We start from the raw sequence: 14,109 nt of genomic DNA on the forward strand, positions 1-14,109 counted from the left end.
CTTACAGACCTTTTTAATTTCCGCAATACGTAAAGAACACGAGCGAGTTTTTTGCATAGTTCCTGAGTGTGAACTGCCCAGTTTAATTTTGTATCTAAATATATTCTTAACAACTTCACATAATTCTGGTTATTCAAGATACACGGTGGTTTATTTAGGTAAAAGAAATGAGTTTCTGTTTTAGTCGTGTTTAATACCAAGCTATTTGTTTGGAACCATAAAGAAGAAGCCTTTAACATTTCTTTATTTTTAATGTTTACATTGAGTATGCTATGGTCATTTGTAATAAAAGTAGTGTCATCAGCATAGATTGTTGTTTTATACGGTAGACAACTTGGTAGGTCGTTCATGCACACTAAGAATAAAAATGGGCCTAGTACCGAGCCCTGAGGAACACCAGTCAAAACTTCTAACTCTTCAGATATCTTATTGTTAAACTTTACTATTCGCCGATTGAATGTTTTCACGTTTTAAATAGCCTCAACTTATAAGACGATAGAAATTTTGCCATGATTCTGTTCAGGACTTAGCAGATAAAGCTTTTGTTTAAATAAAACATATTTTTTCAGCACGTAAATTCATTTAATCTTACAATTATTTTATTTTCAACTGTGCCCGAAAAAACTCTGGATAATCCAGAAGTAGTATTTTGAGGGGTTATAACTTTCGAAATTTGGTTCTGAATGACAATTAAAATAGATCGTGTTAGCACGCATTTATGATAGATTTAAAATATGAAATAAAAAAATATAACCTTTTTGGGACGTTTCTCTAAAATAAATTCGACCGTTAAGCGGTTAATATGCCTATGAAGCTTCCATTAGCATAAACACATTAAAGTTTATGTTAAAGTCCTATCGTTTATATTAAAGTGACCTGCCACATTTTTTTTTTTCAAGAACTTGAAAGATTTGATATGCATAATAATGAAAACTGTTTATGGTTCATCTTAAATCGAAGCTACATCATCTCCGGCTGCTTTTTTAACGTACGGTAAGGAATCCCTTTTCAATATTTTCCCTATGTAGGAGATACTGTTCGTATTATCTTAATTTCAGGTCTACTTTAATTGGTCGAGGTAATGACGATAAAACAGCAATAAAATATAATTTCCACGTATTGGACACATGAAAAAATATTTGGCACATCAGCAGCAGTGTTGCTACTACGGACAGCTCTAGGTTGATGGCCATGACAATACCGATTTTTAAAAAAAAATACAATGTTGACATTTACTCGTGGAAAAAATATAATAACGAAAGGAAAGGGTGATGAGACACGGTCTTTCTATACACGACATGATGCATTAAAAAATCTAGTGTAGAGTTAGAAGAAATGTAGCATCCCATCCAGGTCCATTATATGGAGGTTTCCCGGTAGCAAAACATCATTAATTTGTGCAACATCCTCTGCTTGTCATTAAAGTGCAGGTGCTTTGTAATGAAGGATGATGAAACTAGATGGCTGGACATCGTCATTTTTTTTTCGTTCCACCATCTTCTTTCTCTCGTTTCATACACACGCGTTTTCTATCTTTCTTTTTATTTTTTCCCTCAACTTTTTTTCTCTCTTTAAATTCCGATAACATAAGCAACAAAACAAAACCAAATCTCTTTTGCACATTGTGTATGGAAACTCTTATGTCACGACGGAGACTAGCAAAATAGAACAGGGAAAAAATATGTATGCTTCGATATTTTTTAAAAAATGAAAAATGAAATCTTTAATTTAACGATGTTTGAATACGAGCACCATCTTTGTTTCATAACCCACTGATTTTAATGTGGAATGATTATTATTTTTTCTTTGAAATGAACTCAATGTTCGTAATGTGAGGGAAATTTCCCTAATCTAGGGAAATTTCATAGGGAATTTTAGCAAAAAGGTATTTTTTCGGGAAGACGTGAAAATCAGGGAAATTCTATCACTGACTAATTGACCAACATAAATGCTTAAATTTTTCTTTCTTTTTCAGAAATAAACCAATACAATACCAATAGTGTTTGTGTGTGTGTGTGTGTGTGTGTGTGTGTGTGTGTGTGTGTGTGTGTGTGTGTGTGTGTGTGTGTGTGTCTGTCTGTCTGTCTGTCTCCTCAAAGTAACATTATTTGTACTCATTGTTGGCTGGGTATATTTGTATTTATCTGTAAGACAGTGAAGCAAAAAGTAAAAATAAAAAAATAAAAGGAAAAGCAAATGAACAAAACAAATGTGGTTGGCACTTCCTTTAATATAGCTAAATTAATCTTATCATCGGGATTAGATTCAACGACATTCAATAAACTAGAGAAATTTTGATAAGAAAAGGGAAAATTTTGTATCAGTCGAGGGAAATTTCCGTAAGGAAACCTATATGTACACTGTGAATGAACTAGTATTTTTTTTTAAATAATGGTTTAATTTTTACTGATCTTTTCTTCAGATCTATTTTAGGCTACTTCGTGAAAATTAACTTCCGTGAAATTTTAATATACATGTGTAATATATTAAACACATTTAATTGATGAAACCATTATCCGGAATTTAAACCATTGTCGATCTGCAGCAAGATGGAAATGAGGGTTGTAATTCGCTTTTTTGTTTGCGGAAGGTGTTAAACCTGCGGAAATTATTGGTCAAATGCAAGCGCAGTATAGCGAAGCATAAGGCACAAAGGTTAGACATTTCTCGTAAACATTTGGCCCGTTATCATCGCGACGGAGATGGGTTTTTACAGCAAATCGTTACTGTAGATGAAACTTGGGTACATCATCACAAACCGGAAAGTAAGGCAGTAACCATAGTTTGGAAACACCCATTATCGCGAGAAGTTAAGAAATTTAAACGTCAACCATCAGTTACGTCACCGATGCAAAATTGGTTACAGGTGCAACCGAAAACCTTTTTTTTTTTTTTTTTTTTTTTGACGGAATCAAAAAAAACTTGTGAAACGTTGGGAAAAGTGCGTTGAAGTGCAGGGAGATTATGTAGAAAATAATGTATGTTTCAGTTTTCTATTAGTAGAATGAATGACTTTCTCTTTATTTTTTGACTTTCCCTTCGTATAGGGCCTATGATATGGATAGTCACAGTTAAAATCACTGTACCCGCGTTAAGATGTTAACGGACCAACTCCATCAACAACCTCGGCCGAAATAATAGCTCTATATACTTGTCTATTGCAAAGAAACACAATTCAAAAATTCTCTTACGCTTAGGTGTTAACGTGTATGAAGTAATAGATATACGTATTACTAACATTACAGTCTTAAAACGCCTACTAGAGTGATCCTAATAAAGAGAATCTCACAAGAGTGTCGAAGGAGATCCTGGCGGAATCGTGGAACACATACTTTTACACTATACCGACTTCTTTCCGTTGAAAGCAAGGGTAAAAGTGGATCTGGAAAGGTAGGGGGACGCACGACGTCACGCCGTCCCCTGTGCCCCTGTCCTATTGTAATCTTTTTAAAACGTGGGGGGGGACGCCACGGATATTTTCTGCAAGCGGGGGGACGGCGTCCTCCCGCGGCTCCCCTCACTTTTACCCCTGGTTGAAAGACCATTGTTAGTAGGCCTACTGGAATAGTTGATGGTGAGAGATCCATCAGAAAAATCTTGTATTACCCCACTGCCTACAAAAAGAAATAAGAAAAAAAAAAAAACTAAAATGCGAAACAAAGGAAACACTGAACCGGTGTAATGTTTCCTTTTCAGTCTGAAAGAAAGATGTCTTCACTTTAGCACGTGCATTTATGGTGATGAATGTGAAGTGCAGTTGTTGAAGACTACCAATCTTTTCTTTTTCATTTTTGACCTTGGCTTGGCTTCCACGTTGTATATGCAAAGAAATAAGTGTCACCTTGATAGAGAAGCGCTGAAGGCTAGAGTACAAAAACGTCCCAAGTACCATATTATTTTTCTTTACATAAAAAGACAAAAAATATTTCAGTTTCTACGGAGAATAAAGCAAACAACTCTGGACTCTACATATATGTTATTTCTATTTTGTATGCAATTGCAAAGCACGCAAAGATTATACGCTCATCAACGTTAGTTATGCAAACTTCAGCAAAGAATCCTGTAGGAAGTGTACTCCAAGTCTGAAACTATACAGACAGAACAAGCCAAAACAACGGATCACTTTTCAATTAGAGCAACCCAAAAGCTGAATGTTTGTATGTTTCCCCTTTATACAAATATAAAACCGATGAGTTGGTATACTCTATGTAATTATCGGGAAGAGACCATGAGGTTATTTATAATTTGTCGAGGGCACGCCGGATACTTCGTGCAGATGCAGATTAGGTGAATCAATGCAAAATCATACTTACATTCTGCCTTTTCAAAATATGTCAACTCTTAGTTCTTTAAAAACGGTATTTCATTAGGGAGGTTGTATTCTCGACGCAGTTTACTTTAGGAAGAATATCATTTAGATTTCTTCCGGACAACGCCGGGTATTTGGTATAGATTAAAAATTGCCGAACCAATACAAAAACACTACATTGGGTGGTCTAAAACTCGTACCCATGCACAGCCGGAGATAATTCCTTATAGTAAAAGAAAGAATTGTTGAGTTGATTTTGAGTATAACGTCCCGTTCAGCAACAAGGCTATATGAGACGGGAACTAATGATTAACGTGGAATCCAAACCACATGAGCTCCGTCGGAAATCGACCCGGGTGTCCCACTCCAAAGACGCGTACGCTAACCGCTTAGCTATGAAGGTTGTCTCACGTAGAGTCTTAGGAATACTTCTATCCTCCTGAAGTTTCTCAAGTCACTACATAGAAATCTTCACGAGCTTCTTCAGATATAGGTCTAGCTTCTAAGTTTCATGTAAAATCTTACAGTCACTTTAATCCATCTGAAATTTCTAAATTAACAAATGAAAGTCCTATTAAGTGTAAGTTCAACTTCTAAGTTACATATACCATGTACAATATTACAGAAAATTCAATCATTCTGAAATTTCTTAAGTTACCATACAGATTTTCAGGCCCGGAATCTACTGTATCTCTTGTGTTTTACGCAGAATCTTAGATACTTCAATTCTTCTGAATATTTTAAGTCTACCATATAGAAATCGTCTTAAGGATCTCTTAAATCTATTTATAGTTTGTAAGTGATCTACACAGAATCTTTCAGACTTCAATTAATCTGGATTTTCTATACATAAACCACATAAAAATCATCTTGGCTGCCTTCAATATAATGCTAGCTTTTAAGTGTCTCGTGTAGTGTCTCAGGCTTACGGCAACTCTAATCTAGTTTAAAGCTCACTTCAATAAAAGTTCTGTGAGATTCTTTGAATATAGTTTCAGTTCTTAGTGTCTCACCCAAGCAAAAATTTTTACAGACTATCTGTGAGTAATACTAATCCTAATTAGATTCGGGGATTTAGGATTTAGGATTTAGATTTCTGGGCTTTCGGCGTCTAAGGCCATTTAGTCCGTCACGTTTTGAGGGATGACGTCCCATCGGCGAGCACACTATCCAGGGAAAGGGAAGGAAGAGGCCTGGGTCCTATAAGTTAGGCACCACCCCGGTACTTGCCTGGTATGAATGAGGAAAACCCAGGAAAACCTCATTCAGGGTGGCTGGCCTGAAAAAGCGTTTTACACTTTTTCGACCGAGTGGCCCCACCGGGAATCGCTAATTAGATTCGTTTGACACGGAAGTTTTCTGTTTCCGCCGAGATAAACATTTGGTTTCATTAAGCCATATGGTTAGTTTAATACTCATATGATGAAATACACAACGACTGAGAAATATTCTCAATTTAAATATATCAATTTATTTGATTTCAGAAATTGATATTAACATTAATGCAATTAAAGATATCAATTTATTTGATTTCAGAGATTGATATTAACATTAATGCAATCAAAATAAATCTTTATTCAACTCAAATACTCCGTCACCTACAGATATTTACAAAGCAAATAATAATAATAATAAAAAAACCGCTCACAACTGAAAATATATATATATATATATCAACAAAAAGAAAAATAAATTAATTTATCAACAATAATATCTCTGCGTTAACAAAGATGGAGTATTTTCCACATTCATGAATTTTAATGAATGACGTAATAATTTGAAGGGGAAAAAACTGGGGGGAAAAAGACGGATCGTTAGTATTAAGCTCAGAATCAGTTAATTACGGTCATTCATGCAAAACAAAACAGGTACAGAATGAAAGAGGAAAAAAATTACATGAAAATAGTGGGCATTATAGTTGAAATTATTGCCGTACGTAAATTAAATTTTATTCATTCGTATACAAGATGAGAACGGGTTGATTCGTTTAAAAGCGAGCGTGCTAAAGAGAAATGTGTTCATTAGGGTGTAAAAAATAAATAATCCCAAAACGTGCTAAATGTTATCAGAGGTGTAGAATTTACGAAATTATTCTGTATCATAACAACGCTACGATGCATGCTGGATACTAGTACTTAGAATTATTTGAATGTTTTTTCTGTTGTTATTCGAATATTCGTTTCAAATATTCAAATATCCGAAAACTCGTTTTCAATAAGCGATTATTCGAATATTCGTGTCCAATAAATCGAACAATTATTCGAATATTCGATTCAAATATTCAAATATCCGAACACTCATTTTCAATAATCGAACGCTTATTCGAATATTCGTTTTCAATAATCAATCAATTATTGGAAAATTCGTTTGAAATATTCAAATATCCGAACACTCATTTTCAATAATCGAACGATTATTCGAATATTCGTTTTAAATATTCAAATATCCGAACACACATTTTCAATAATCGAACGCTTATTCGAATATTCGTTTTCAATAATCAATCAATTATTGGAATATTCGTTTCAAATATTCAAATATCCGAAGACTCATTTTCCATAATCGAACACTTATTGGAATATTCGCTTCAAATATTCAAAATTATTCGAATATCTGAAAAATTCGTTTTCAATATTCATCGAATATAGCCTACGAATATTCGTTTTCAATATTTGAATAAGTTACCCTATTATTCGTTTTTATTATTCTAATAATTATTTGAATATTCGTTTTCAATAATAGAATATTCGAAATAATCGAACGAATATTCGAACAATAATTCGAATTTCAGATAATTAATTTTCAATAGTTGTTTGAATCCGAATATTTGTTTGGATAATTATTATACACTGTTCGAATAAAAAGTTTTATGCAAATAAATATTATATCAATCCATTATTCAAATTTTGACAGCAATACTCAATACAACTGCAAGATATCTATTGGATGGTAGAGTGTTTTGCCCGAGTGTTCCAGCCCATTCACTTAACGTCATCAGACGAAGGTACTATGTCAATAAAACGAGGATAGAAGGCCATGTTTTCTCTGTTGGTTCCAAAATGTGTTTGAAAAATGTAGACAACTCCTGAAGTCACTCAATTTTAGAAATTTGATTATAGGTACGAAGTACTGATCAGTAAACAGTTTGAAGCGATTGTGGCTCTAATATTGTGTTTATAAATCAGCTGTAAACTTCAATGATTAAGATCAGTAATAGTCAATTTATAACATACTGAGGGCCAATGAGGCCCAGGTCAAAATAAGAATTATACTCGGGAGCCACGCACATTAAAAATAAATAGATAAATAAATAGATAAATAAAAATAAACAGAACATGTAGAGTTGTACAGTCCGCAGCAAAAAAAAAAAAAAAAAAAAATTGTAACATGAGCATGTAAGTTTATTGTGAATCTACGCCTAACAGCACAGGAAATCAACATAACGTCTAAGTGGCACGAATCACACCAGGAGAAATCTGACGTCCTCCCCTGCACACTTATTTTCAAGCAAAAGACTTCGTCGTTTTACAATAAACTTACATGCTCATGTTTCAGGTTTTTCGCTGCAGACTGTACACTACATCGAATCTAAGAGTACATCTTTATCGGTCAAAAATTTAAAAAAAAAATAAAAATTAAAAAATGCACAATGGAAATGAAAGTTTTATGTCTCATGGTTATGCCGGCTAGGCTAAAGGAGACAGTGATGGTGAAATATGAGTGAAATGGTGGAGTGAAGAAAATGGGAGGAAACCGAAGAACCCTGAGAAAACCCACGCACACGGTGTTTGCTCACCAAAAAGCTCACTCGCCGCGAGCTGAGATCGAATCAAGAACCCCATGCACACAGGTGAACGCTCTACCACTGAGCCTCCGCAGCCCTTAGTTCTTAACAATAACTAGCAATGTCCCATTGTACACCATGCGAAGGAGTTTGGTTTGTCACAGTGTACACAGAGACTTGAGACGCTTAATTCATTGCAGAAACAGCTTTTCGCTATCTATTACCGTTTTTTACTTTATAGCAAGCAACGTTAAAACCAGAAGAGATTGATTTCTGGAACTTCCGTTTTGAATAGGAGTTAAAAGAAAAGATTATACCTATCCTCAGTGGTATATTTACGATTTTGTTTCGGGGGGGCTTTGCTAACTTTTGGGAGGGGTTTTGCCTGAAAATGTGAGAATTCTGCAATATATTTCATATACTTTACTATAGTAAGTAAGATTTCGGGGGGGGCTTAAGCCCGGAATCCCCCCTAAATACGCCACTGCCTATCCTTAAAACGCTAATTCAATTAAAGAAACCGTTTCTTGCTATCGTTTTTACTTTATGTAGACCAATGTTGAAACCGGAAGATATACGGTAAAGGATTTCTATGAATTCCGATTATAATAGAGAGTTAAGGATGGAGATAAAAATGCATTTTTGGAACTCTTAATCGATTGCAACAAACTGCTTCTCGTTTTTGCTCTATAGTAATAAACGTTGAAACCGGAAGTGGTTACGTTTTACCACTTCTGATAGATGGATCAGCTTCATCATCAAACTCGATTCCTGACATCTGACCCTCTACATCCTGGTCAAAATTTGGGGATGGTCTATTAAGTAATTGCTGAGGTTTTGTCTCCAGGACGGACAAAAAGAATAGCTACAGTATATCGAAGAAGTTTCCTGGTAAACCAAATTTCTTAATACAGTATAACTCCAATTATCCGAATCAATTGGGACCGGACCCCTATTCGGATAATCAAAAATTCGGATATATATTTTTTCGAAAAAAAAGGTTTACTTTAATTAATTACTGTATGTATGTTAAAAATAGGAGAAAAACTATTTTTTTAAAAGAAAAACAGCTTTTAGTTAATTAAATCAAAAGGCAACACTTTTACATGTTAAACGTACTTACATGTAACCTTCGTACAAGTGCTATACATTAGTATGTACTGTACCGTACAGCACATGTTTGACTGCACCTACACTAGCTTCGCATAGACAGAATCATTATTTTGGGAATCGCAGTACGTTTACGTCTTAATTTTTCTTCTGAAATTCTGAAAGCGATTCGGTTAATCAGTGATTCGGATAGTCGGAGTTCGGATAATTGGAGTTCTACTGTAGAATTATTTCTACCAATCTGATTTACCTGACGATCCGCCACTGCATATATATCTTCTCTCTCTCTCTCTCTCTCTCTCTCTCTCTCTCTCTCTCTCTGTGTGTGTGTGTGTGTGTGTGTGACAGTTTCATAATCTCTACAAAATCCTCTTCTTTCTTTCTTTCTTTCAGTGTCTTTCACTTTTCCAGAAGTAGAAGGAAAAAATGTATGAAGTGCCCGGGTCGATTTTTGGCCGACGACCGTCGCCACAAAATTCTCTCCATTTTTTTCCCTCTCTTTCCAGCAATCTTACAATGGACATTAGGATTCCAGCCATGTTCCACAATGGTGCTTTTTTTTTTTTTTTTGCCCTTTTCCCTTTACAAAATAAAGAAAGTTATCCCTTTTCTTTTTCTTCTTGTGCATTACCCAGAAGAAATTATTTTTTAAGAGCTTCACTGGATTCAACATCATTGTGTGATCCTTTGAAAGAAAGAAATGTCACGTTCTCTATGTAACTATTACGCAGCTATAATAGAATTTCGCGTTGCACAGCTTATTTGTATCTATCCATCTCCTCATATAATATATTGGTTTTGTGTTCATTGTAAAGCATTTACGGCTTCAAATGAGATTCAATTCGAAGCTACTGAAGTGTAATATTAAAGCTACAGTTCAGTTCACTATATATATTCAACATCATACGTAAACCTGGATAATGGTGGTTTACACATATAAACATAATGATCAATGGGACACTTGGCTTAGTGTTAGGAACTCCTATTAACAGTGCTATTAACGTCAGTAGGATTCGGTTAATAGTTTAAATAATGGCTCTTGTTTCGGAATCTGAATCCAGAATTAAGGTTGAACACGATGTAAGGACTGAATGCACACATAGGATGTTCGAGTGAAAAATATGGAGTAAAATATAATGGGATTACAAACTAAATCAACAAGTCTTGTCAAATTGTCAATAGGGCATAGGAGGACAAATTCGGACTGTCAATTATTAGAATGCTGCCACCGTATTGTCAGAACAGAGTCGGATTTTTATTGTCAACAGGAAAAAGAGCGACCAGTCATTGCGGTCGATCCTTTTAAGCTATAATCTAATTTCTAAATCGAGTGTCTATGTTTTCCATATGCACTTTAGAACCAAAAAGGAAAAACACTAACAGCCTTTTTCTGTTCCATTGGTGTAACTAATTGTTTCGACTAGTCCAAACATTCTAAAAACCAATGAACCAAACAGGCTAAAAGAAAAAAAATGTTATCCACTTTTATTAGGGGACCGCGGTGGCTCAGTGGTAGAGCGTTCACCTTTGGTGCGTGGGGTTCTTGGTTCCATTTCAGCTCGCGCAAAGTGGATTTTGTGGTGGATGAACACCATGTGTGATGGTTTTCTCGGGCTTCTTCAGTTTCCTCCCTCTTTCTTCATTCCACCATTTCATTTATTTCTGATCATCACAGTCTCCTGTAACGCACTCGGTATAATCATGGGACGTAAAACTCAAAGTTTTTATTTATTCCTTTTTACTAGGATATTCCACGAGGAGATTATTTTGTGACCCATCAGAGAGTGTAGGAATATGAGAAAATGAAGTGAAATTTTTGAGTTTTACGTCCCACGTTTATGCCAGCTAAGCTAAAGGAGATGGTGATGATGAGAAATGAATGAAATGAAGAAAGTGGGAGGAAATGGGAGAACCCCGAGGAAACCCACGCACACGGTGTTTGTCCACCGCAAGGTTCACTTGGCGGGAGCAGGGTTTGAACCCGGGACTCCATGCACCAGAGGTGAACGCTCTACCACTGAGCCACCTCGGCCCCTATGAGGAAATGATAGCAAGCGAAGTCATGCAAGTTGTACAGAGAGCTAGGGAGACAAAGACGCTATTTACAACCAATTTTACTATCAAAACTCTAGTTTTTCCAAGCTAGTCTGTGTTTTCCTCATTTACTCAATACATCTTCTGTGCTTTATTTTAAAGAGGCAAGAAGCTTCAGTTCATTTTTTCTCCCTAGTGTCATATATTCATTACAGTTATTACATTTCATGCGGTTTTTCAGTCCTGATTCACACTTTGCAAACTTAAAGATTAAAACAAATTCCAACAGAAGGAAGTAAAACACTTTGATATTTGACATCACACAATCCTTTGCCTTGAAGGATTCTATTGTACTGGGCGTTTATTATTACTGTCTCATTTCTTTATTAATGCTTACCTTACAGATATATCGCTTCTATAAATTACACATTCGGGCAATACTCTTTAATGTTTGAGTTTCTATATAACACATTGCACGTGTAAATATTCCAAGTAGTGGTGATATTCATCGTTATCACTTAATATATTTGCTACAACTCCAAGGGTCAGTCGGAAAGTAAGTTTCCCCTGGCGGCTATGGACAAAGGTGTTTATGAAAGACAATTAATATACTACGAAAATAAAGAACAAAGTTTATGTTACTTTTTCATGTAAGAACATATAGAACCACGGACATTGATTCATTTGTCATACTTGCTTTAAAAACATTAAAGAAGTCCTCTCGGAGGAGAAAAATCCATGTCTTCCATACGAAAAACTATTTCATGGCTGTCTTCATTTCGTCATTAGTTCCAAAGTGTCTTCCACTGAGAACTTTTTTTCACTGTAGAAAAGGGATGAGCAAGGCGCTCCCAACCGAGAGTGGCTAGATGATTTTGCGTCTCCGCCCACTGAATGTAGTTTCGTATGTGGACTAGTGCTGTTAAAATTTAAATGACGGATTCTTCGAATAACGAATAATTATTGAAATAATTGTTCGAATATTGAAAACGAATATTCGGATATTCGAATAACAGTAAAACCATTATTCGAATAGCGAATACTTCGAATAATTATTCGAACAACGAATACTCGAATAATTATTCGAATAAGGAATAATCGAATAACGAATACTCGAACAATTATTAGAATAACGAATACTCGAATAATTGTTCGAATAACGAATATTCGAATAATTTTAACAGCACTAATGTGGATCATACTTTACAACGAGTCTTTTATTGATATCAGAATTCGACGTTTCACGGGCTAATTCGTACCGCACAACCGATAGTATTTCCTGCTTTCACCACGAGCTCAGAACTTTCAAGCGTTTTCTCCGTACTTGCCAGACACAGAATGTGCCCCTTATCTGAATTTTCTGCCAGCACTGCAATAGCGTTATCCGTGTTATCTGCAGGATTTGGTCGTATGTGACGTACGATGGCTCTTGCAACCAACATTTTGTTTGCTTCATTGCTTTATGATTTCTCGGGAGGGGTAGGGCAAAGGGGGAGCTTACTTTCCGATTTCACTTCGTATACGTTATAAGTATGACTAAAAAACTGCTTACAGCACATCATATATGCTGTATGTTATAAGGAAGAAATGGAGAGATTTCAACAATTCAAAGATAGCAACTTTATGATTATTAGTTATACTGGTATTTGCGTTTACTCTGACAATAACACTAGTGCTATACTGGTCTTACACAAGAGAATTTTAGGGGGGGGGGGAATGCACCATTTTCCTCCTAAAATAAGACATTTCCAACTGGTTTTCTCTCTACTACCTGTTTGCCATTTCCTTTTCCCCGTTAATGCCAGTTGGAAATTTCTAGTGAAAAAAAAAAAAGAAAAGAAAACGACTTCGACTGCCTTTATCACCAAAGGTTATCGTGACAATACTCTTATTACTAAGAGTTGATCGTCTGATTATTAAAACACTGTGGATTTCCCAAAGGAGCTGGATGGGAAATTGAAATTCGTATTTGTGAATCTAGAGTGAGATATTCGCTAAAAAAGGAAAAAAAATAGTTGGAATAGGATTCTGTTATTATGAGAGCGTTAACCTCAGGAGGTTCGACAAAACTAATAGAAAAAAAAGAGAAACAAAACTCTCGAAGTCTTTTGAATGCAAACGCAATAAAAGATACGGGTACATCGCAGTAACTTTCTCAGTCAACTGCTAGATTATCCAAATCAAGTAAACTTTCAAACAAAACTTAATCTTTGTGGATTAGATTCTATTAAGAAAATCTCATCCATCTGGATATTTCAAGACAGAGATAAAGATGGCAGTACTTTGAAGGGGGCTAATGAAATCTTTACCTTAGTACCCGGCTATTTGAGGCGATCACAAAGCGTATTTATTGCTCATGTGTACTATTGGAATACGATGACCATGTATTTAAATGTAGATGGCTAATCATAAACGCGAAAGCAATAAAAATCGCTGAGAAAACGTCAGCTCGAGCGTATTTGGTGCGGGTCGGAACAATAGATCGCCTGTTGTTTAAAAGATTTCAAAAGGAAGGGGAAAAAAAGGAAAGACGTGTTGCCAGGCAAAGGGATTGTAACAAGAAACAGCTGTTTGGAAGATGGTTTGTGCAGAGTATTGGAACTATGCTATTACACACCTGGACCTGGCAAAAAGACCTCGAAACCCTGACTGGCTCACAGTATGATTTACACATCTGGTGAAAGTAAAATTACTGAATAGCCACTTTGGCCGCGTTCGCTACACGGGCTAACGCTTTCTCAAATAGCCCAAGACTTAACGTCCCATGGTCATTAAGACAATAAATAGTGTAAACCTACCTTGACAAGGTAGTACAGTAGGTAGAGCAATTCCGTTTTCTTCCAGAATCTTTTTATTATAAAATTTCTGATAT

The sequence above is a fragment of the Thermobia domestica genome, chromosome 18 (genome assembly GCF_964235325.1).
Source record: "Thermobia domestica chromosome 18, izTheDome1.hap1.1, whole genome shotgun sequence".
Lineage (NCBI taxonomy): Eukaryota > Metazoa > Arthropoda > Insecta > Zygentoma > Lepismatidae > Thermobia > Thermobia domestica.